The sequence below is a fragment of the Pan troglodytes genome, chromosome 3 (genome assembly GCF_028858775.2).
Source record: "Pan troglodytes isolate AG18354 chromosome 3, NHGRI_mPanTro3-v2.0_pri, whole genome shotgun sequence".
Taxonomy (NCBI): Eukaryota; Metazoa; Chordata; class Mammalia; order Primates; family Hominidae; genus Pan; species Pan troglodytes.
In genome coordinates, this window is record NC_072401.2 from 124,663,710 (window position 1) to 124,686,058 (window position 22,349).

The window sequence follows — 22,349 nt, forward strand, 5'->3', positions numbered from 1 at the left end:
ACCATGCCTGGCTAATTTTTTGTTTGTTTCTTTGTTTGTAGAGACATGGTCTCCCTATGTTGTTTAGGCTGGTCTTGAACTCCTGGGTTCAAGTGATCCTCCTGTCTCAGCCTCCCAAAGTGCTGGGATTACAATCATGAGCCACTGTGCCTGGCAAGTGTTGAATTGTACCAAATGTTTTTCCTGAATCTATTGAGGTGATGATTTTTCTTTTTTTTCTTTTTCTTTTCTTTTCTTTTTTTTTTTTTTGAGATGGAGTCTCGCTCTGTTGCCCAGGCTGGAGTGCGGTGGCGTGATCTCTGCTCACTGCAAGCTCCGCCTCCCAGGTTCACGCCATTCTCCTGCCTCAGCCTCCCGAGTAGCTAGAACTACAGGCGCCCACCACCATGCCCGGCTAATTTTTTGTATTTTTAGTAGAGACAGGGTTTCACCGTGTTAGCCAGGATGGTCTTGAACTCCTGATCTGAAGTGATCCGCCCGCCTCGGCCTCCCAAAGTGCTGGGATTACAGGAGTGAGCCACCGCGCCCGGCCCCCTTTTTTTTTTTGTGACGGAGTCTCGCTCTGTCGCCCAGGCTGGAGTGCAGTGGCGCAATCCCAGCTCACTGCAAGCTCCGCCTCCCGGGTTCACGCCGTTTTCCTGCCTCAGCCTCCAGAGTAGCTGGGACTACAGGTGCCCGCTACCATGCCTGGCTAATTCTTTTGCATTTTCGTAGAGACGGGGTTTCACTGTGTTAGCCAGGATGGTCTTGATCTCCTGACCTCGTGATCCGCCTGCCTTGGCCTCCCAAAGTGTTGGGATTACAGGTGTGAGCCACCGCGCCCGGTCGAGTTTTCTTCTTTAATCTGGTATGTGGTCAGGAGTTTTTAAATGTTAAACCAGTCTTGCAATGAACTGTACTTGTTAGCATTTCTTTTTAATTTCCTGCTAAATTCAATAGACTAGTATTTTATTTGGGATTTTGGAATCTAAGTTCACAAGTGAGACTGGCCTATAATTTTCTTTTCTTGTATTATCTTTGTCTGATTTTTATATTGGGGTTATATTACCCTCATAAAATATTATGGGAAGTGATTCTCATTTTTCTTACTTCTGTCAAAATTGCTATAAAGTTGGTCAAAGTTGGAAAAGCTGGTGTAATTTTGGAATAATGTATTTTTTTTATTCTTTTGGTAACACTGCCCTATAAATACATCTGAATGTGGTGGTATTCATTTTGTGTATGGATACTTAACTTGATTCAGTTTCTTTGATAGGTCTTATAAGATTTTCTCTTTCTTGTGGGGTCTGTTATGATAATTATCTATTTTGCCTAAGTTTTCAAATTGAGTTATTCATATTTTTTCCTTAGGATTAAAAAATTCCCATTGTATCTGTAGTTATGTCCCCTTTTCATGTATTCCTAATATCAACATTTAAAACTAATTTGTCCTTTTAAGTACCTACCTCAGCTTATCCCATGTATTTTGATATAAATGACAGCACTTTTATTTTTCTGTCACTTCTAAGTATTTCCAAATTTACATTGTTATTTCTTCTTAAACCCATGATTTAGAAACATTTAACATTTTCAGACATGAGTTTTAAAAATCACTTTTAACTTTTAATTAAATTATATTCAGGAAATATAGTCTACCAGATATCAATTCTTTCTTGTGGCATGATCTCGGCTCACTGCAGTCGTATCTCCTGGGCTCAATTGATCCTCTCACCTCAGCCTCCTGAGTAGCTGGGACTACAGGCACATACCATCATGCCTGGCTAATTTTTGAATTTTTTATAGAAATGGGGTTTCGCCATGTTGCCCAGGCTAATTCTTTCTTATTAGTTGAGATTTACTTTGTGGTTTCATGTGAAGTCAAATTTTCTAAACATTTCATTTGTGCTTGAGTTGAATTTTTTTTTCCTAATTAGCGGATTCAGGATACTATATAGGCTCACAAGGTTTTCTATATTCTTTTAACACCTTTATTGAAGTGTGATTTATATATTATACAACTCATCCCTTTTAAATTGTACAATTTAAGGTTTTTAGTAAATTTACAAAGTTGTGCAATGATCACTGCAGTACAGCTTTAGAATGTTTTGCCTCAAAAAGGCAAGTACAAAAGGCAGGAAAAGTTATGGGAGAAGGAAAGGAAACCTTTCTGTTTATGGTAATCCTTGTTTCCATCTTTTTAATTGATTTTTGTATGCTTGACTCACCAGTTTCAGAGAGACATAAATATAAATATGCACCCACTATGATTGTGGTTTTGTTGATTTCTCTTTGTAATACTGTAATTTTTTGCTTTACATATTTTGTGGCTATTTTATTAAGTACATACAAGTTTGAAATTATTATATTTTAGAGGCAAATTTTTCATTGCCTCATTAAAATGAGAAGGCTAAAAATTATTTTTCTCAATATGTGCAATCTATCTTTATATCTAAAAATGCCCTTGGTCTTTATTTCATTTGCTATTAATTTCATTTATTACTTTATTTCATTTGGCATTAATCCAGTTACAGTAGCCTCCTTCAGGTTAATATTTACTTGATATATTTTTCTACCACATTACTTTAAGTTTCCATGTCTTTAAATTATATGTATTTCTGTTGAAATCAGTGTATAATTGGATTTCATCTTTTGTTTAATCTGAAAATCTCTGTCTTTTAATAGATGAATTTAATCTATTTATATTCAATATGATTGTTGACATATCTGCCTTTATTTCTACCTATTATTTGGTGTTTTTTATTTACTATACTTTTTTTTTCTTTCCTTTCCTTTCCTTCTCCCATCACTTTTCCTGCCTTATGTACTTGATTGAATTTCCCCCCCAATTCTCCACCAATTCTGGTTTGGAAATAATGCCTTCTGCCTTCTACATTCACACACACACACACACACACACACACACACACACGTATTACATTTGCGTTAGCATTTTAGTTCTGTAAGTTTTACTCTTATACTCACAAATGTTTTTAAGATTTACACACATATTTATCATTTCTTGGCATGAAATTATCTCTTGCATCTTATTTCTTCCTTCTGGGTTAAATATCTTCTTTCTGAAATACATATTTTAGAAGTTTTCCATTGAGAGTGTGTTAATATTAAGGCTCTGATTTTCTGTGTGTCTGAAAATGTCTTATCTTTACTGTTGAATAAAAATGTATTTGGGAATAGAATTCTGAGTTATCTGTTATTTTTCTGCCGCATATTGAAATGATATTAAATTGTCAAGTCATTTCATCAATAAGGCTGAGATAAGTCTGTTTATCATTGTTCTTAGGTAACTGGCTTTTGTCTTTACTTGCTTTTATGAGTTCCACTTCATCTAGATGTAAATTTATATTTATTTACACTGTTCAGGACACCACATTCCTGAACCTGAAAATTCATGTCATTCATTCATTCTGGAAAAGCCTAAGCCGCTAGATCATCAAATGTTACTTCTCTCACATTCTGTTTATTTCTGGAATTCTTATGATGAGCTTTCTCCTTCCACATTCTATGTCTCTTAGAAGCTTTTCGATTTTTCAAAAATGTCTTTCTCTCTGTGTTGAATTCTGAGTAGTCTTCCCATAAGGTGCTTTTAAATGTATTTAATCAATTTAAATATACTTATTTGATATTATCTTAGAGTTTATAATTGTTTTAATTCTCTGCTTAATTCTGTTGCTGGTTGTGTTTGCTAACTCTTAAATGTGGTGGATTCCTTATATAATTGTGAATTGTGTGAGACCATTTTCAGAAGGGCTGTATCTATGTGAAGTTTGTGCATCTTGAGTTGAAGGTGTATTACTCCACAGATTTTATATTTATCCTGCCAGAAGTTCAAGGGATTTAAAGTCAGGGGTCCAATTTCTATGTTAATTTCATGGTTTGAGTACTAAGACTATGTCAGTAGCATATAAATCCCAGTTTCTGGGTATGTGTGGTATACACCAATGGTATTAATATGTAGAATAGACCTTGATCCCAGGCTTAACTAGACAAGTATCTGCCAGTTGGAGAATTTTTCAGTCCACCCAGACCTTTTTTTTTTTTTTTTTTTTTTTTTTTGAGATAGAGTCTTGCTCTGTTGCCCAGGTTGGAGTGCAATAGCACAATCTTGGCTCACTGCAACCTCCACCTCCTGGGTTCAATAGATTCTCCTGCCTCAGCCTCCTGAGTAGCTGGGATTCCAAACATGCACCACCATACCCAGCTAATTTTTGTATTTTCAGTAGAGATGGGTTTCGCCATGTTGGCCAGACTGGTCTTGAACTCCTGACCTCAAGTGATCCGTCTGCCTCAGCCTCCCAAAGTGCTAGGAATCCAGGCATGAGCCACTGCGCCTGGCCCAGCCTGCCCAGACTTTTTCAGCTACTTTTATTATCATTTTTTTCTTTTTTTTTCATCCTAAAACACAAACCCCACACTCACTGCTTCTACCTGGAGGCAGAAATCCTTGTCTCTGTTGCCCGCCCATCCTTGTCTATGTTGTCTGGATGGCCCACTGCAGTGCCCCAGTTTGTCCATCACTGTGCAGGCTGACCCTTCTTCCTATACCTCCAAACAGGAGGCTGCTGTTTCATTCCAAAGTAGGAGCTCCCTGACCACGTTCTGGCCTGTGTCTTCCTTCTTCTACTCAATTTTGTGGCCTTCAGTTTCTGATTCGCTGAGTTCCTCTTTATGTTTTGTCTCTTGACTGTGTATGTTTATGTTAAAATACATTATATATGTTTTCTAGGGATTCGTTGTAGTTCTAGCCCATCAATATAAGACAGAGCCTAACTAAACACTGTTGTACAAAATCTTTGCCCACGTTTCTGACTCTTTCCCTGAGATAAGATTACAGAGAGATAATTGTTTGGTCAAAAAGCTATAGGAAGTGATCCACTGCTCATAATATATAGCAGCACACTATTTTCTGAAAGGTGATAATTTGATTCCCACCAGTAGGTTCTTTTGATAAGTGATATATTTCAGACATACATAGACTGGGAGCTAGGGAGTACCTTATTTGAACTCATTTGCATTGAGATAGAGGAAATTTTGTGTGATCTTTCAATAAAGGTTTCTCAGAAGAAGTGATGTCCAAGTTGAGTCTTCAAAGATGAGTAGTAGCTAGCTACGCGAGGTGTGGGGGAGTCTTAGGGGAGAGGGAACAGATCCTAAGGAAGAAAGACCTTGCAACAAGGTGGTAAACATACATGATAATGATTCCCACCCAGTTATTATCCAAGGGGTCTATAGTCACTTACCTGGAAGAACATACACCGAGGAAAGGGGAACACCCAACCTTTCAAGAGCTGTTTCAACTTGACATTGATACTCAGAAATTTGAAGAGTCGTTATGGCTTCCCTGTGAGACTGGAGGCACATGGAAACTCTAGGGGGATATCAGCTAATTGGACTTGGTGGTCAATAAGTGGCAAATATGTTGGAAACCTTGATAAGAAAAATTTCCTCCAGGAGGTAGAAGATAAACACTCTGATAAATCAGGGGCTGGCCTTTATCAGTAACACTTTTAGGAATCCAGTGGTCTGGGACATGCTGAAACAACTTTCGGTTGTACGAACTACAAAGCAAAGGACAAATGACTGCACCTCACACCTCCTATCACAAAGAAGGAAGCACAAAACTAGGTAGAACTAATTGGGTTTGGAAGCATCATAGTCCACATCTGGCAATATTGTTCCTATTTGGGGTGATTCCAAATGCTTCCAGCTGTAAGTGGGATCTAGAGCAGAAAAGGGCTTTGCAGTGTGTCCAGGCTGCAAAGCAAGTGGCCTTCTCATCTGGGCAATACAGTCCAGCAGAACCTATAATATTGGAGGAATCTGTGGTGGGAAAATATGTTGTGAGGAGATGAAAGTAAGTCCCAATAGGGGAATCACAATATAAACCTCTAGGATTCTGAAGCAAAGATTTTATAGCATTAGAAAATCAGCTGCTGACTGGCAACTAAGTCCTGGTAGAGATAGAACACCTGACCATGGGTCATCAAGTGACCATGAAGCCAGAATTGCCTGTCATCAACTGAGTTCTGCAAGAGTTATGAGTCAGGCAAGACAAGCAATCCATTTAAGCAATCCATTTAAGACAGAAATAGTACATTCAGGATCAGGCATATGAGGGCTGATGGGCACAAGGCAGCTGCATGAGCAGCTAGAAGAGAACCCCAGGTATCTACCATGTTACACTAGTGTCCTTTTCTTGAGTCACAACTGTGAACCTATTGCCGTATTGGGGATCTATACGGCCAGCTGAAGGAGGATAGAACTCAAGCTTGGTTTACCTGAGTCACCCTGGAACGTGATGCAAACTGAAAATGTACAGTGGTTGCATTACAGCCAGAGGTGTGCTGAAGGTAGCTCACACAGGCTTCTGAGTGCTGAATGTATGCATCTCTACCCAATCCTGCAACACAGATATCCCACTGGGAGCTTGTAATGGCCACAGTAGGAGTATTGTCACTACAGAAAGCAGCAAATGTTGTAAATCAGGACTCTTTTTTCCCCTGGAGAACTGGTTTTGGAATATTTTTCAGCAATCTACTGATGACAGCCCCATCCAACCAGACACTTTACTCAAACCAGAAGAGCTACCTAAAGGTTAGAGAGATCTAGAATATGGAGTAGAGGAGAGATACGACGTGACCAACTGCAGTGCTGGGGACTTTAGCTTGCACCGCTAACCTTTTTCTTAGAATTTTGTCCCAGGAAAAGAGGCCACCATAGTCCTGGAGGAGTTACTTCCGGAAGGTATGTGAAGGCTGTGGATCCAAGCAATGCAAAGGGTATACTCTAGTGGATGTTGTGATATGCCACCCAGATCCCCTGGTGAGTATGGAAGGACTTATTCCACTATCTGCTGGAAGTGCTGCCGGGTGTGTTGCTCAACTGTCAGCCCTGTCTGGAAATTACCTTTGCTCCAACTGAAGGTACCCAGCCCTCTTGATTCAACTCAGGACAACTCTCCAGGGCCATCCCAGTTTCATGGCTTCCCATGGGGTCAACTGAGGCCTTTCATGAGACTAAGCTGCAGTCCTACTTTGCCCTCTGCACAATCTTACTGCCTTCCCTTCCTCCACAGGTGTTGATCCTGAGAGTGCTTTGTTAAAAAACATTCTCCATGCTGACCTCCGTTTTCGAGTCCGCTTCCTGGGGAAACCTGAAACAGGACTTGATGCTAGCAGCTTCCCAGAAGAACCAGATGGGCCACTGTCCTTGCCAGAAGATCTGATCTCCTGTGTATGGCCACCACCTAACACTGCTCACTTCTACATCTAAACCTCAGGTAGGTGTGTCTGTTTGGAAGAACTGTAGGTAAAGGGAGTCTTCGAAATTTAGCTTTTAGTTTTCCAACCTTTATAATAGAGGATGTTGTGCTAGAAGAGGGTTTGGATGGGTGCAAATTGGGTAAGACAACTTACAATATCTGCCACAGTCGTACCCTATATCATTTATTCTTTCCATACAAATAATAACAGAAAGAGCAACATGCGCCTGACAAACATAATGCAATGAATCCTCCTACAAATACATTCTCACCCTCTCCCTAAAAAGGGAGTAAAAAAGTCAGTCACTGAATCTATCTCTGAGTGATGTTCATTTCTACTCCAATTTAGTCACAATCCCATCTTCTTAGCTTGTATCCTAGGGATTAAAATGATAAAAGTAACACCAGCAATTCACCCTATTTAAGATAATGAAAATGGATTTAAAAAATGAGGAAAGAAATGATAAGCCGCTGTAACCAACCATCCTCTTCTTTTTGAACTGATCACAAGTTTATTGTGGATGTTTATAGTTTCCTCTACTACCCATTCAATGTTTACTGTGCCTTCATTCAACATCTCAGCTGGCCTGAGTTCTTTTCCTGGTGAAACAATCATCATTTTTGTGCCTGAGGGGTCTGAACTCTTGGCGACCCTACTAGTATGAGGTTTCTATGGTTTCCGGGCGGATTTATTTTTTAATTGTGGTAAAACATACACAACATAAAATATATCATATTTGCCATTTGTAAGTGTATGATTCAGTAACTTTAAGCATATTCACAATGTTGTGTAACCATTACCATTATCTATTTCCAGAACTTTTTCATCATATCAAACAGAAATTCTGCACTTATTAAGCAATATCTCCCCCATTCCACCTCTCCCCACCCTAGTCCCTGGTAACCTGTATTCTACTTTCTGTCTCTATGAATTTGCATATTTTGGATTATTTATATAAGTGAAATTGTACAATATTTGCCCTTTTGTGTCTGGTTTATTTTACTTAGTATAAGGTTTTCAAGGTTCATTTATGTTGTAGCATGTATCAGAATTTCATTCCTTTTTAAAACTGAATAATATTCCATTCCAGGCATATACCACATTTTGTTTATCCATTCATCTGTTGATGGATGCTTAAGCTGTTTCCATCTTTGGGTTATTGTGAATGCTGCTATGAACCTGGCATACAAGTATCTCTTTGACCTTTGACTTCTTGCTTTCAGGTCTTTTGGATATATATACACACACACACATACACACACACACACCCTTTTTGGATATATATACATATATATACACACACATATATACCTTTTGGAGATATATACACCTTTTGGATATATATACACACATACCTTTGGATATAAATCTATATATATATAGGATATATATTTTGAATATATATACATCTTTTGTATATATATATCTATATATCTTTTAGATATAGATACTTTGGAGAGATATATATATCCAAAAGATATATAGATAGATAGATATCCAAAAGATATATAGATATATATATATCCAAAAGATATATAGACAGATAGATATATATCCAAAAGATATATAGATAGATAGATATATCCAAAAGATATATATAGATATATATATCCAAAAGATATATATAGAGATAGATATATATATCCAAAAGATATATATAGAGATAGATATATCTCCAAAAGATAGATATATAGAGATAGATATATCTCCAAAAGATAGATACATAGAGATAGATATATCTCCAAAAGATAGATACATAGAGATAGATATATCTCCAAAAGATAGATACATAGAGATAGATATATCTCCAAAAGATAGATACATAGAGATAGATATATCTCCAAAAGATAGATACATAGAGATAGATATATCTCCAAAAGATAGATACATAGAGATAGATATATCTCCAAAAGATAGATACATAGAGATAGATATATCTCCAAAAGATAGATACATAGAGATAGATATATCTCCAAAAGATAGATACATAGAGATAGATATATCTCCAAAAGATAGATACATAGAGATAGATATATCTCCAAAAGATAGATCATAGAGATAGATATATCTCCAAAAGATAGATACATAGAGATAGATATATCTCCAAAAGATAGATATATAGAGATAGATATATCTCCAAAATATCTTTCAGCCAGACTGTAATGAAGTCTTTAACAAGCCATTCCACAATTATTTTTGTCAGGTCAACTATTTAGGGGTGGAGTAGATAATGAAACCAGTGAAGTCTATGGGCATGTGACCATTGCCTTACGCTTATTTTTCAGTGCATTTATCCTCTTGATTAGAAGAAATGATGTATGTAGTGGACCATGTTGGTGAATAAGGCATTCATTTGGCACAAGTAAATTACTGCATAAAGAAGCAATTGCAGTAGGGTGGTCAAATCCATATCCAAAACAAACTATCTGTGAGGACAGTAACTATTCCCTCTATGATGAAAGGATGAAAGGATCCAATGTAAGTTACCTTACCTGATGACTGCCTAGTTCCTTCATGGTCAGGTTGCTCTATTAAAGGCTCAATATTGATTTTCTGCTGCTTGCAGATTAGAAACTGCAGAAGATAGTTTAGCTGTGGTTGAGAAAAATCCATGTTGAGCCCATATATAACCCCATACCTACAGTCTCTTATTTCATAAGCCAACTAAACATAGCTAAGTAAAGAGAACAAACCAATATCTAGAAAACAGGCAATCTTAATAACCTGACTATTTAAAGCTTCCTTTGAAGAGGAATCTTCACTACTGACCTTCATTACTGACCTACAAAGGAAAGCCACCACTCCATTAAAAAAAATGTGGGTACTTACCCTTGCCAATGTATTATGTAATCTCAAGGTTCAATGAGTGTCCTCTAGGCCCTCTTGGTATATGTAGTTAGGAACTGGGTAAGCAGACTGCACATGAAAATATGTCTCAACCTAGCTATTTCTTTAAGTCTTTAGGTTCTTTCCTCTACATGGTATCAAGAAATTTCTGGCATCTGAAACAACTCTGAGTCTAGGTTTCAGAAAACCAAGTGAACAAATGGAACAAGCGCCAATTGTTTAAGATGAAATCACTGATAACTGCAGCCATGTTGATTAATTCAACCTGATCTAAAATTATTTACCCTCTTTTTTTGTTTAGAAACCTTAGAGTCTGTTCCAACACATATAATCTATGTTCTTGATGTTCTAAATTAGAAAAATGATACAATTGTGTTTGAGTCTTTCTCTCTTTGGTTTAATTTTATAATCTAGTGAATGCTGGAATATGACTGTAGTTATAAGTCTTGAGGCAATGAATGGTGGTAGAAGAGAAGGATAAGGAGAATTGGTACTCATTGCAAGTTATTTATGTGAAGTGAGATTGGTATAGACTCTTAAAGAAAGATAGTTACAACTTCAACATACAGAAGAGGAGGAGCCGATTAAGCTGAACTAGTGCATTAGAGCTTGGCAGTTTAGACACTCATTGCAGCTAAATCCTCCCAGATATCTCCATTCCAGTTAAGGGTGGGGTTGGCAGTGTAACAAGCGATTCAAAGTTTCACATAAGAGACCTAATATGAATGTAAATTCATCTATGTCATAATTCAGGGACTCATGGAATCAGACTCTATATCTCAGTTTTGGCTATGTCAGACAAAAAATGTGGCTGACAAAAGATAAAATGTCTTTAGGGTAATTATAGTAATTCCTTGGTCTCTGATCAGGCCTTAAACAAGAACTAAGAACCTTGGTGTCATCCTTTTCTTTATTTAAGTGCTCCAGTACAATGGAAGTAGTCTGGCTTATGTCCCTCCATTCTGTTCTATAATGGTGGCCACTTGGTCTGTAAAACCTTGTCTTCACTAAGCATCCTGGTGGTCCCAGTGACTGTATTCTGGTGACTGCCAGTAAAGGTTTAGGCAACCTCCATCACTGTGCCCCCTCCCAATAGTAACCAGATCCTCAGTGCTTTCAAATCCAACCAAGTCAGACAACCAATCTCAGATTTCTATTTCCCTCACTTGAAGTACCTCTGTTACCAATTACTTTATGCAGCAGAATTCACTCTAATTGGTTCAAGCAGATACCAGATACTTGGTAGTTAAAGAAGGAGGCCAAAGAACTATGCCCAAGTGGTTGCTACAACAGCTAGGAATGGAGCAGCCCTGAGAAATTTGCTAAGTCCAACAAAGGACTGTTTTGAGCAAAACACTCCTGGCATTGCCTCCTGGTCACTTGGAACCTATAACTCTAGGAACTGAGCTTCAGAAACTCTGCCACAGCTGCCCAAGAAGAATTGGAGGTTTCTGCTTTCCGGGAGACTTGATCTCCTCACCTTGTTCACTTCCACCTTCGAGTTCTGTGTGGTCATGTTGGCTTGGCAGAAGCTAGATTTCATACGGACCTTCACTGCAAGGGAGTCTGGAAAGTGTGGAGTTCATCTTTTGGCCTGTGAAGCACAGGAAGTCAAGCTACAAGAGGGTCTAGAAATGCTGAGGAACTTGCTGGGCATGGTGGCTCACACCTGTAATCCCAGCACTTTGGGAGGCTAAAGTGGGTGGATCACCTGAGGTCAGGCATTCAAGACCAGCCTGGCCAACATGGTAAAACTCCATCTCTACTAAAAATACAAAAATTAGCTGGGCATGGTGGCATGTGCCTGTAGTCCCAGCTACTTGGGAGGCTGAGGCAGGAGAATTGCTTGAACTCGGGAAGCGGAGGTTGCAGCAAGCAGAGATCGTGCCGCTGCACTCCAGCCTGGGTAACAGAGTGAGACTCCGTCTCAAAAAAAAAAAAAAACAAAAAAAAACACAGAAAAGAAAAGAGAAATGCTGAGGAACACAACTCATTGTTCACTTTTACAGGAGCTGTCAAACCTCTGGCCCTATTCTCCATTTAATGAAACTTAGCAGATGGTATAGGCAGGTCACAGGTGGGAGTCAGAGAGGCCATTTTAGCTGTGAGTGATTTCTTCTTAAAGATGAGGAATTTCAAAGGAAGAGTGGAGCTATGGAAGAGGTACTTGTAATTATGATATAAAAATAGAAAGCAGATGTGTCAGATATTATAGCAAAAAAGGAAAAGAAGTCCGTATTTACAAAACAAAGAACTAATGGCATTTCTTTTCAATCTCCTAAGGTATGACAATGGTGCAGCCAAGAATAACAAAGAACAGGAACTAGAAAAAATGAATTGCAGTTTCTCTTAATTTTCATTCATATCTAAATCCTCTGTTCTTGTATATTCAAATAAAAACAGCAACAGGAACTTAGCTTTGGGCTAAAACTGGAAACAATTCAGGTTGTTATACTTTTTTGAAAACAAAATTTAATTTTTTCAGGTTCAAATAAATGCAATTCAAAGTAATGAAATGATAATCATGAATGATAAGTGAGGGGGGAGGACAACATGGTAAAGAGATGAGAAGATAGTAATTAATTTGGGGGAAGTTCATATCTGCTATGTACAAAATGTTAGAATTATAAACTCAAGATGTGAAAATTAAAAGAAACCTAGAAACCAGTTGAACTTCTCCCTGCAGGCAGAATTTCTTCTGTATCCCTGACAAACGATTCATCTTCTATCTTCCACTTGACTATTTCTGGGAACAAAGAACAAGCTGCCATCTTGGTCATCAAATGATAAATAAATGTAGTTTGGTATAACTCTTTCTTAGTAAAATTTTGCTGATATCCAGGGATTACTGTTTTTTTTTTTAAGTTCTTATAACCTATGTGGTTTGTTCTTTTATTTACTAATATAGTTTCAGATTTATTAGACTGCTCAATAGATGTGAAAAGATTTTTTAAAAAAATTCCACTTACAATCAGAATTAAACATATCAAGGGGATTTGTGCCTTGGGTAGTTTTCAACCTTTCTGTCTAAACATCCCATTCAGTACTCAAACTGTTTTCAACAATGGGCACTGCCAAGAGAAAACCGTTCAAACCACCAAAGAAAATAAAATTCATTTATATATTTTAATTTAATATATTATATATTGAAGACAAAAAGGCAGGGGAAATAGAATGGTTGTTTATAAAAGTTGACTTACACTGATTTACCTGTTACTGAAATAATTATCAAGTGCAGTGATATCAAACCCCAACATTAATTCGGTTACATACTTATCATTTACTGTGAGATTTACATTTTCCTACTGCGGCAACTGTATTGGTCAAAACTCTTTTGGATTGCAAATGACAGAAAAATCATTAAAATGGCTTATTTATTTTACTTTATTTATTTATTTTTTTTTGAGAAGGAATCTCGCTCTGTCACTCAGGCTGGAGTGCAGTGGCGCAATCTCGGCTCACTGCAACCTCTGCCTCCCCGGTTCAAGCGATTCTTCTGCTTCAGCCTCCTGAGTAGCTGGGATTACAGGTGTGTGCCACCACGCCTGGCTAATTTTTGTATTTTTAGTAGAGACGGGGGTTTCACCATATTGGTCAGGCTGGTCTCGAACTCCTGACCTCAGGTGATCCACCCGCCTCAGCCTCCCAAAGTGCTGAGATTACAGGTGTGAGCCACCACACCCGGCCTTAAAATGGCTTATTTAAAAGAAGGAATTTATTGGCTTACATCACTGAAAAGGTGATTGATTTAGATATGGCTGTATCTGGGTGCTCATATGATATGGTTAATCTCTCACTCTCCTTCTCTTTCTTTCCTATGGATGACTGTTCCTCACTGATGACAGGATGGTAGAGTGCAGCCCCAAGTCTGTATGCTACCACTTATTCCAGCAGTCCCTAATCTTTTTGGCATCAGTGACTGGTTTTGTGGAAGACAATTTTTCCATGGACCTGGGAGTGGGGGATGGTTTCTGGATGATTCAAGTGCATTACATTTATTGTGGACTTTATTTCTATTATTACATTATAATATATAATGAAATAACAATACAATTCACCATAATGTAGAATCAGTGGGACCCCTGAGCTTGTTTTCCTGCAACCAGATGGGACCATCTGGGAGTGATGGGAGACAGTGACAGATCATCAGGCTTTAAATTCTCAGGAGCTGGCAACCTAGATCCCTTGCATGTGCAGTTCACAATAGGGTTTATTCTCCTATGAGAATCTAATGCCACAGCTGATCTGACAGGAGGCGGAGCTCAGGTGGTAATGTGAGCAATGGGGAGCAGTGTCCTGCTGTGTGGCCCAGTTCCTAGCAGGCCACGGACCAGTACCAGTATGTGGCCTGGGGGTTGGGAACCCCTGAGTTATTCAGTTCCACTAGAAAGCAAGAATGGCTTTATTCTAATAATTTCAGCAAAAGTTCCCAGCTATCATGAGATCAACTTGGTTCATATGCCTGTTCCTGAAACTTAACCACTATAGACTGAATAGGCTGATGGCAGTCACATGTTTACTGCTGGAAATAGGAAGGACTGCATGTGATGTGAAGTGTACAAAGCCCCAGCTGACAAGGCAGTGCAACCCTGGCTATTTTCTGGGCAAGGCTGGTGCTCTGGTGCTGGACTTCATTTGCCTGAAGGAAGCAGTGCATTTTTCTAACTTGTGTGAAGACATTGTATGGACTAGCTGTGGCCCTGGAGCCATGTATGTGGATGGGGTCGGCCCCACTGAACCACTGAGACTGTGAGTGGGAGAGGGATAGTCCTCTGAATTAAAATTAGGTTCACCTTCTATAAGGGAGAATGGATGTGCAAGCAGAACTATTGGATATACATTACAGAAAGTAATGCCATTACTGTAATTCTGAATCTTGCCTTGTAGAGCAACTCGACTCTTTAAGTCTACTCAACTCAGCTTAACGCAATCCAACAATTACTTTTTATAGGCCAAAGTGTGTGTGTGTGTGTGTGTGTTTGCACACACACCTGTGTGCTGGGTAGGGAGGTGTTACCAAAAGAAAAGAAAAGAAAAAGACCTACCTTCAAAAAGCATAAAGTATTCTGATTTTAAGCCACGCCAACTATGAAAGTTTTTCTTAAATTCGACTCTGTTATACCAAATAAATTAAAAATTATGCAAAATTAAAGATGGTAGCATGTTTCTTTAGTTGCTTTTTGCAAAATAATCTGTGTATTTCAGTGAATTACACAACTATTAGATGTTCAAATACGATCATATTCTGGTAAACTTACAAAATTAGGAGTTGAAAAATTATTTACTTCATTATATTTGTTATAGTTATATCAGTCCTTATTTCCTAACAGTCTGAAATAGCAGCCAAATATAGCTCCTGTAGAAGGTCATCTTAGGTTTTCAGGTGACTTTTAATTACCACTTAGCTTTAAACTACTACTAGTAACTCATCGTTTAAAAAAATTAAATTAGCCTTTTATTTCTGTAAAGAAAACTCACCTTTACTCTCCCTTTACTGTCCTGTAGGAATTTTAACAGGACATGCATTAACTTTAGACCTTAGGGAAAGCACAAAATAAACAGCAAACTGATAATATTATCTCGCCAAAGTAAAACAAGGGATGGAGGCGTGGGGAGAGAGGGCGGGCAGTAACTAAGTGCCAAACGGGATTTGTTTTTACTTAAACGTTTACAGAGCATCCGCGAGAACTTCCTTCTAAGCTAAATATGTCATCTAGCACCTGAAAAAATTTAAGTCTGGTTCTTTCTGGATAAAAGAAAGCGCACAGGATTTAAGTGAGTAAATACTTAAGTGAGTAAATTCTTAGAAAAAACAAAACCTAACCACCACAATTGGACTTTGGAACTTTTTTCCCCCCTTAGCAGCAGGCTGAAATTTTCAGTTCCTCGGCCACTGATCAGGGAATTCTGCGCTTCAGGCTGTGTACACCCGCAAGTCTGGAAGGGTGATGATGATGTGATGATGAGTTAGGGCAATTATAACCACGGCAAAAAAAAAAAAAAAAAGAGAGAGTTCGCAGGGACGCAGCGCTGCCGCCGCCGCCGCCGAGGCCGCGACCACGGCCCGAGCCGGCCACCGCGCGTCAAAGGAGCCATTCAAGGCCCGGCGAGGCGCGGGGGTTGAGAAGTTAAGGAGCGGGAGGTGGCGCGCCGGGGCCGCGGCCGCGCCATTTGCATTTCAATGCGACCCGCTTGTTGACTCAGTGCCCGGCGCTTCCGCAGCTCCCACCAGAATCTGCCTTTGTTGGTTTTAGCTCCGGTCAAGTCCACTTCTTGCATCGGGGGAGCCGCGCGCATTGAGTTTGTGTAGTCAGGCAGAACGCTCGACAGGAAGGAAGGAGGAAGGGGCGCTCTGCGCGGCCATTGTCTGGGCAACCGGGCTTAAGCAGCCGAGTGACTATTTAATCTATAAGGTGCACTTGAATCCCTCGCAAATCCTCTCAGTGTGGAGCGGAGGCACCCAGACAGGGACAGATGGTGCAGAACCCCTTTGTTTAAGAATATGGAAATGCGCTTTTTCCTTTACTTAAGGTGGTCCGCTCTTTTAACTGTTGCTATTCCCCCTTGCTGCATTGTCAAGGAGAGGGCATGAGAGACTCATGGGTCTGGTCAGCCCTGCCGAAGCGCCTCCGTATTAAGAAAAAGTAATTGCTGGAAGGGAGTCGCCTCTTTTGGTGAGCCATGAGTACAGTGGAGACCCCACGTACCCTTTTGGTGCCCTTTGCACTTAGGCAGAGAGTAGCCGAAAGAAGTGTGTTCAGAATTCTTGCAAGATTGTTTTTCATGGGCCCTCTCTTTCCTTTTTTCACATTAAACATCAAGTTCGGAGGTCTCGGGTTGCTTCCCGTGCAACTACGGGAAAAGGGAGACGTCTTGTCCTCAGGGGGCCCTGCTGCTTCGCATTGACCTCTTGGGCTTGTAAGCAGAGAGGTTGATGGGCAGGATGGCCGCTGCAGCTGGGCCGCACCTGTGCTTCTGCCTCCACAGCTGTAATTTAGAGTGTGTTCAACATCAGGCTGGGGAAAGGTACACATAGGTTTGGGGTATTGTAGAAAAGTGGAAGACTCTGCCCATAGAGCCCTGGAGCATGGTGACATTTCACAAGATAGCTTTTCTGATCTTCCTAACGACATGGAGGACTCCACTTGCAGCGGGACTGGGGATACACTAGGACCATCAGATCCCACCCCTAGTCAGTCTGAAATGAATTCAACCAACCGTCCACACATATAAGTCTCAGTTTTTGTTTAAAACATGCAGTCAGGCGAGGCGCAGTGGCTCACGCCTGTAATCCCAGCACTTTCGGAGACCCAGGCGGGCGGATCACTTGAGGTCAGGAGTTTGAGACCAGCCTCGCCAAGACGGTGAAACCCTGTCTCTACTAAAAAATACAAAAATTAGCCGGGCTTGGATCCCAGTTACTCAGGAGGCTGAGATGGGAGAATCGTTTGAACCCAGAAGGCGGAGGTTGCAGTGAGCCCAAATCGTGCCACTGCACTCTGGCTTGGGCGACAGAGTGAGCTGTCTCAAAAAAACAATAAAAAAAATACAGTCATGGTCCTGCTGGGCTGTTCTAGCCATAGTAATACAAAACAAAGGAAAAATCTGAAGGGACAGCTGTCAGGTAAAAATCAAATTCGTTTCCATTTTCAGTACATATTAAACAGGAAGCAGGTAATTGTCTTGTGGTTTTGAAGGTAAAATAAAGAGGACACATTATAAAATAGATTGTTGAAGTATTTTAATCTAGGTGTTTCAGTGTCGGGCATGTTAATACATTTCTGTAAAGAGGTAGATGTCTGTTTGGTCTCTAATGCAAACACTTGACTATGTGAAATGCCCACATCCATTTTTTATTTTTCTTAAAAGGCACTTTCTCTTCCCAACCACGTGGCTGCAGACTTCTTGCTCTCAAGTTGTCCTGACATGCTCTGAGAGCACACACAACATACATACAACACCTGGATCTGTGAATTAATTACTGCCTAGGCTACCACCAAGAAGCTTTCCAAGTGGCCAAGTGCAAGGATCTTCTGTTTCTTATCCAAGTACATTCTTTCATCACGGCCTCGGTCCAAGAATTGACCCTTAACTATGAATTCCTGCTTCATTTCCATTTCACTCAGCCATTTTAGAGCAGGAAAAAGCCAGAAGCAGGTGTCCGCCAGCAGGTGTGGCTCATAATTCATATTTTTCACAGAAGCATCATTTGGAGGGGAAAAAATCTGTCTAAACTGGTTTCAAAGTTAACTTATTAGTATAAATTTTTTAAAAAAGATAGGCCAGCCTGGGCAACAAAGTGAGACCCCTGTCTCTACAGGAAAAAAAAAAATTAGCTGGGTGTGGTGTTGCACACCTGTTGGCCCAACTACTCAGGAGGCTGAAGTAGGAGGATCACTAGAGCCCAGGAGGTTGAGGCTACAGTGAGCTGTGATCAGGCCACCGCACTCCAGCCTGGGCAACAGAGTAAGTCCCCATCTCTAAAGAAAAAAATAAAAATAAAATAAAAAATTTGGGAGTGGCGAGGGTCAGTGTTTTTTCTTATAATACATGCTCAGCCGGGCGCGGTGACTCATGCCTGTAATCCCAGCACTTTGGGAGGCTGAGGCGGGCGGATCACAAGGTCAGGAGATCGAGAGCATCCTGGCTAACACGGTGAAACCCTGTCTCTACTAAAAATACAAAAAAGAAAAAAAATTAGCCGGGCGTGGTGGCTGGCGCCTGTAGTCCCAGCTACTCGGGAAGCTGAGGCAGGAGAATGGGGTGAGCTCGGGAGGCAGAGCTTGCAGTGAGCTGAGATCGCGCCACTGCACTCGAGCCTGGGCAACAGAGCAAGACTCTGTCTCAAAAAAAAAAAAAAAAAACCCAAAAAAACAAAAAACATGCTTAAGTGTTGCTTGGTAAACAATTTGCTTAGAAATACAAATGTTAACCTGAGACAGCTTTGCTTGCAGTTTTTTTTTTTTTTTTTTGAGACGGAGTCTGGCTCTGTCGCCCAGGCTGGAGTGCAGTGGCGCGATCTCGGCTCACTGCAAGCTCCGCCTCCCGGGTTCACGCCATTCTCTTGCCTCAGCCTCCCCAGTAGCTGGGACTACAGGTGCCCGCCACCGCCATGGTCTCGATCTCCTGACCTCGTGATCTGCCCCGGCCTCCCAAAGTGCTGTAATATGGTCTCGATCTCCTGACCTCGTGATCTGCCCCGGCCTCCCAAAGTGCTGGGATTACAGGCGTGAGCCACCGCGCCCGGCAAAACTCCAGAGCACAGAGGGGGCACCCGGATTTGAACCAGGGACCTCTTGATCTGCAGTCAAATGCTCTACCACTGAGCTATACCCCCGCCACTGCTTCTAGTTTTAAAATGTTACAGGTTTTTCCTTTTGCATAGTGAAAAATGGAACACAATGTTATTATTCCATGGACAGGTGTGAGCTTGAGCATATTATGTTCTTTGGCTTTCTTTTGATTTTATGTAATGTGTCTTTTGTTGGACTTCATTACAGTGATGGCCTCCCCCTCTGTTTCTGATTAAACCGTGAAACCTCACACACTCACTGATATTTTTTACTTTGTTTTGGTTAGTAAGTAAGTTTTGGTGATGAGACTATGAAGCCACAAATTCCCTAAAGCCCTGGAATTCAGTTAAAAGGAAACTACTCCATCCAGCGAAGAGTTTTGGTTTTAGTTGAACCCGGAGCTTTGTGTTCATTCATAGTTAATAAATAATGCCCATTCATCTAGCCCAAGGGGACGAGATTGGGGATGCTCACATTCTATGGGGTGAAGAATTCCTAGAGTGCCTAAGACCAGTGTGTTATGTGGGACCTCGATTAAAGGTCAGAGAATGAGACTATGTATTCCCATAGGGAAGGGATACTTTAGCAACTGACTCTACTTATGAGAGGGTTCGGCCAGCTGGGACATGAATTCAAAGGCTTTAATTATGAATCAGTTCCCATAAGACTATTATGTCTGGATTGAAAGTGTTCAAATTGAACTGTAATTTTTAGTTTCTGCATTGCTTGCTTGGGTTTGAAATGGAAATAATTATGGTGATCCTCCATACCAGAAAGAAGATTATTTACAAGTGCACACCAAAATTTGCATTCAGGTGTGGAATTAGTTTAGGAAAGCTCTCCAAGTCAGAATCTGTTTTCCCCAAAGTCAGCACAGAGCCCCAGTTGCTGCCTCTGAAAGATTTCTGTCGCATCTTATCTGGTATCTGTGGTGGTTGCCAGTATCAACTGCTCCCTCTTTGGAAAGTTACTCCCTTGTCTGTGGTGACAGGACACGCTCCTGTTTTTCTCCTACCTCCATGGCCTGTCCTTCTTAGTCTTTTTTGGCTTTTCCCCTTTGCCCATCCCTTACTTGTGCTCTCTGAGAAGTTCTCTCATTGGGAGAGAACTCTTTCCTACATTCTCCCTTGGTGAGCTTTCTGGGAAATATTTCTTGAACACACCGTCTACTCTCCTGCCTCAGGGCGTTTGCACATATGATTTTGTCTGCTTAGAATGTTCTTTCCTCACATATGGCGATATGTGGCTTGCTTCGTTGTTTAGTTCTCCAGTGTCACCTTTAGATGAAGGCTTTCCTGGTTATCCATAGAAAATAGCAGGTATCTAGTCAGGGCTGGGACTAGGCGGAGGCAAGCAAGATACCCAGGGTACAGAATTTAAGGAGGCACCCACTCTCATGCAAGGGCAGGGTGAGCACCTGAGAATGAGTGCCTCTCTACATTTAGTGTCCTGAGTACCTCGCTTGCCTAAGCCATCTGGCCCTGTACCCAGTCACTCTCCAGTCTCCTTATTTTTCTTCACAGATGTTATCACCCCCTGACATATGTACATAATTGATCACTGTCTGTTTCCCCACCCTTGCCCCACCCACGCCATGACAGTGTGAGCCCTGTGGGAGCAGGCCCTTGTCTGTTTTAGTTTTTGCTGTATCCCTGGAGCCTAGAACAGCTCAGGACATAGTCAGTATTCAGTATATGTTTATATTTAATTAAATATAATGTATAAATGGCTACCATTCATATTATTGATGGCTCTCAAATTTGCAAAAACAAGGTTTGTAAATGGACCTCTCCCCTTGATGCCCCACAAGCTTTTTAAACTCAGCATATCCAAAATTGCGTTTAATACCGTCTGCTGCCAAAAACCTACCTCCCATTTGAATTCTCTTTTCAGATGAATAGCACCTACATGCAGCTCAGATCAAAATGCTAGAGATGTGGTAACTCAGGCTTGTCAAGTTGCTCGGGAAATAACTCCTGCCCTGGTCATCTCCATCCCTAGGGTCCTGCCCTCTCATTCAGGCCCTCCTCCCTGCCTCCAGGGAAAACTGCCTTCACCTTTCAACTGATCTTGCAAATACTTTGCCTTTTTCTGTTGGAAACTTCCACCATGTTGCTGTGAAGGGAGCTGTCTAAACCACACATCTGATCATGCCACTTCTTTACCTTATTCTCCTTCCACATAGCCCCATAGGTTTGAAGATCCAATCCAAATTTTGTAGATGAGAAGGCCCTTGTGATCTGCTGCTGAGCCTCCTGTGCCTACTTCCTCTCTTTTCCGGCCCCTGTGTTCTACCCTGCCTCCCCACCCAACACATAGTCTTTGTGCTCCCTTATGGAATACTTGGAATTGCTAGAAACATCTATCTTCTTCTTCTTTTTCTTTTTTTTTTAATTATACTTTAAGTTCTAGGGTACATGTGCACAACGTGCAGGTTTGTTACGTATATATACATGTGCCATGTTGGAGTGCTGCACCCATTAACTCATCATTTACATGAGGTGTATCTCCTAATGCTATCCCTCCCCCTTCCCCCCACCCCACGACAGGCCCCAGTGTGTGATGTTCCCCTTCCTGTATCCAAGTGTTCTCATTGTTCAATTCCCACCTATGAGTGAGAACATGCGGTGTTTGGTTTTTTGTCCTTGTGATAGTCTGCTGAGAATGATGGTTTCCAGCTTCATCCAAGTCCCTACAAAGGACATGAACACATCCTTTTTTATGGCTGCATAGTATTCCGTGGTTTATATGTGCCACATTTTCTTAATCCAGTCTATCATTGTTGGACATTTGGGTTGGTTCCAAGTCTTTGCTATTGTGAATAGTGCCGCAATAAACATATGTGTGCATGTGTCTTTATAGCAGCATGCTTTATAATCCTTTGGGTATATACCCAGTAATGGCATGGCTGGGTCAAATGGTATTTCTAGTTCTAGATCCTTGAGGAATC

At 40.7% G+C, this 22,349-nt stretch overlaps 1 long non-coding RNA gene and 1 other non-coding gene across 2 annotated transcripts in view; one reads left to right on the forward strand and one right to left on the reverse strand.

Moving 5' to 3' along the window:
* Positions 1-556: 556 nt before the first annotated feature.
* LOC104006192 (uncharacterized) overlaps positions 557-22,349 on the forward strand; it is a 460,140-nt gene continuing 438,347 nt past the window's right edge. The window contains exons 1-2 of the long non-coding RNA XR_010156687.1: positions 557-847; positions 7,073-7,276. This is a non-coding gene — a long non-coding RNA (uncharacterized LOC104006192). The remainder of the gene's footprint in view (positions 848-7,072; positions 7,277-22,349) is intronic.
* TRNAC-GCA (transfer RNA cysteine (anticodon GCA)) lies at positions 19,372-19,443 on the reverse strand. The gene has a single exon. It is a non-coding gene; the product is annotated as a tRNA-Cys (tRNA).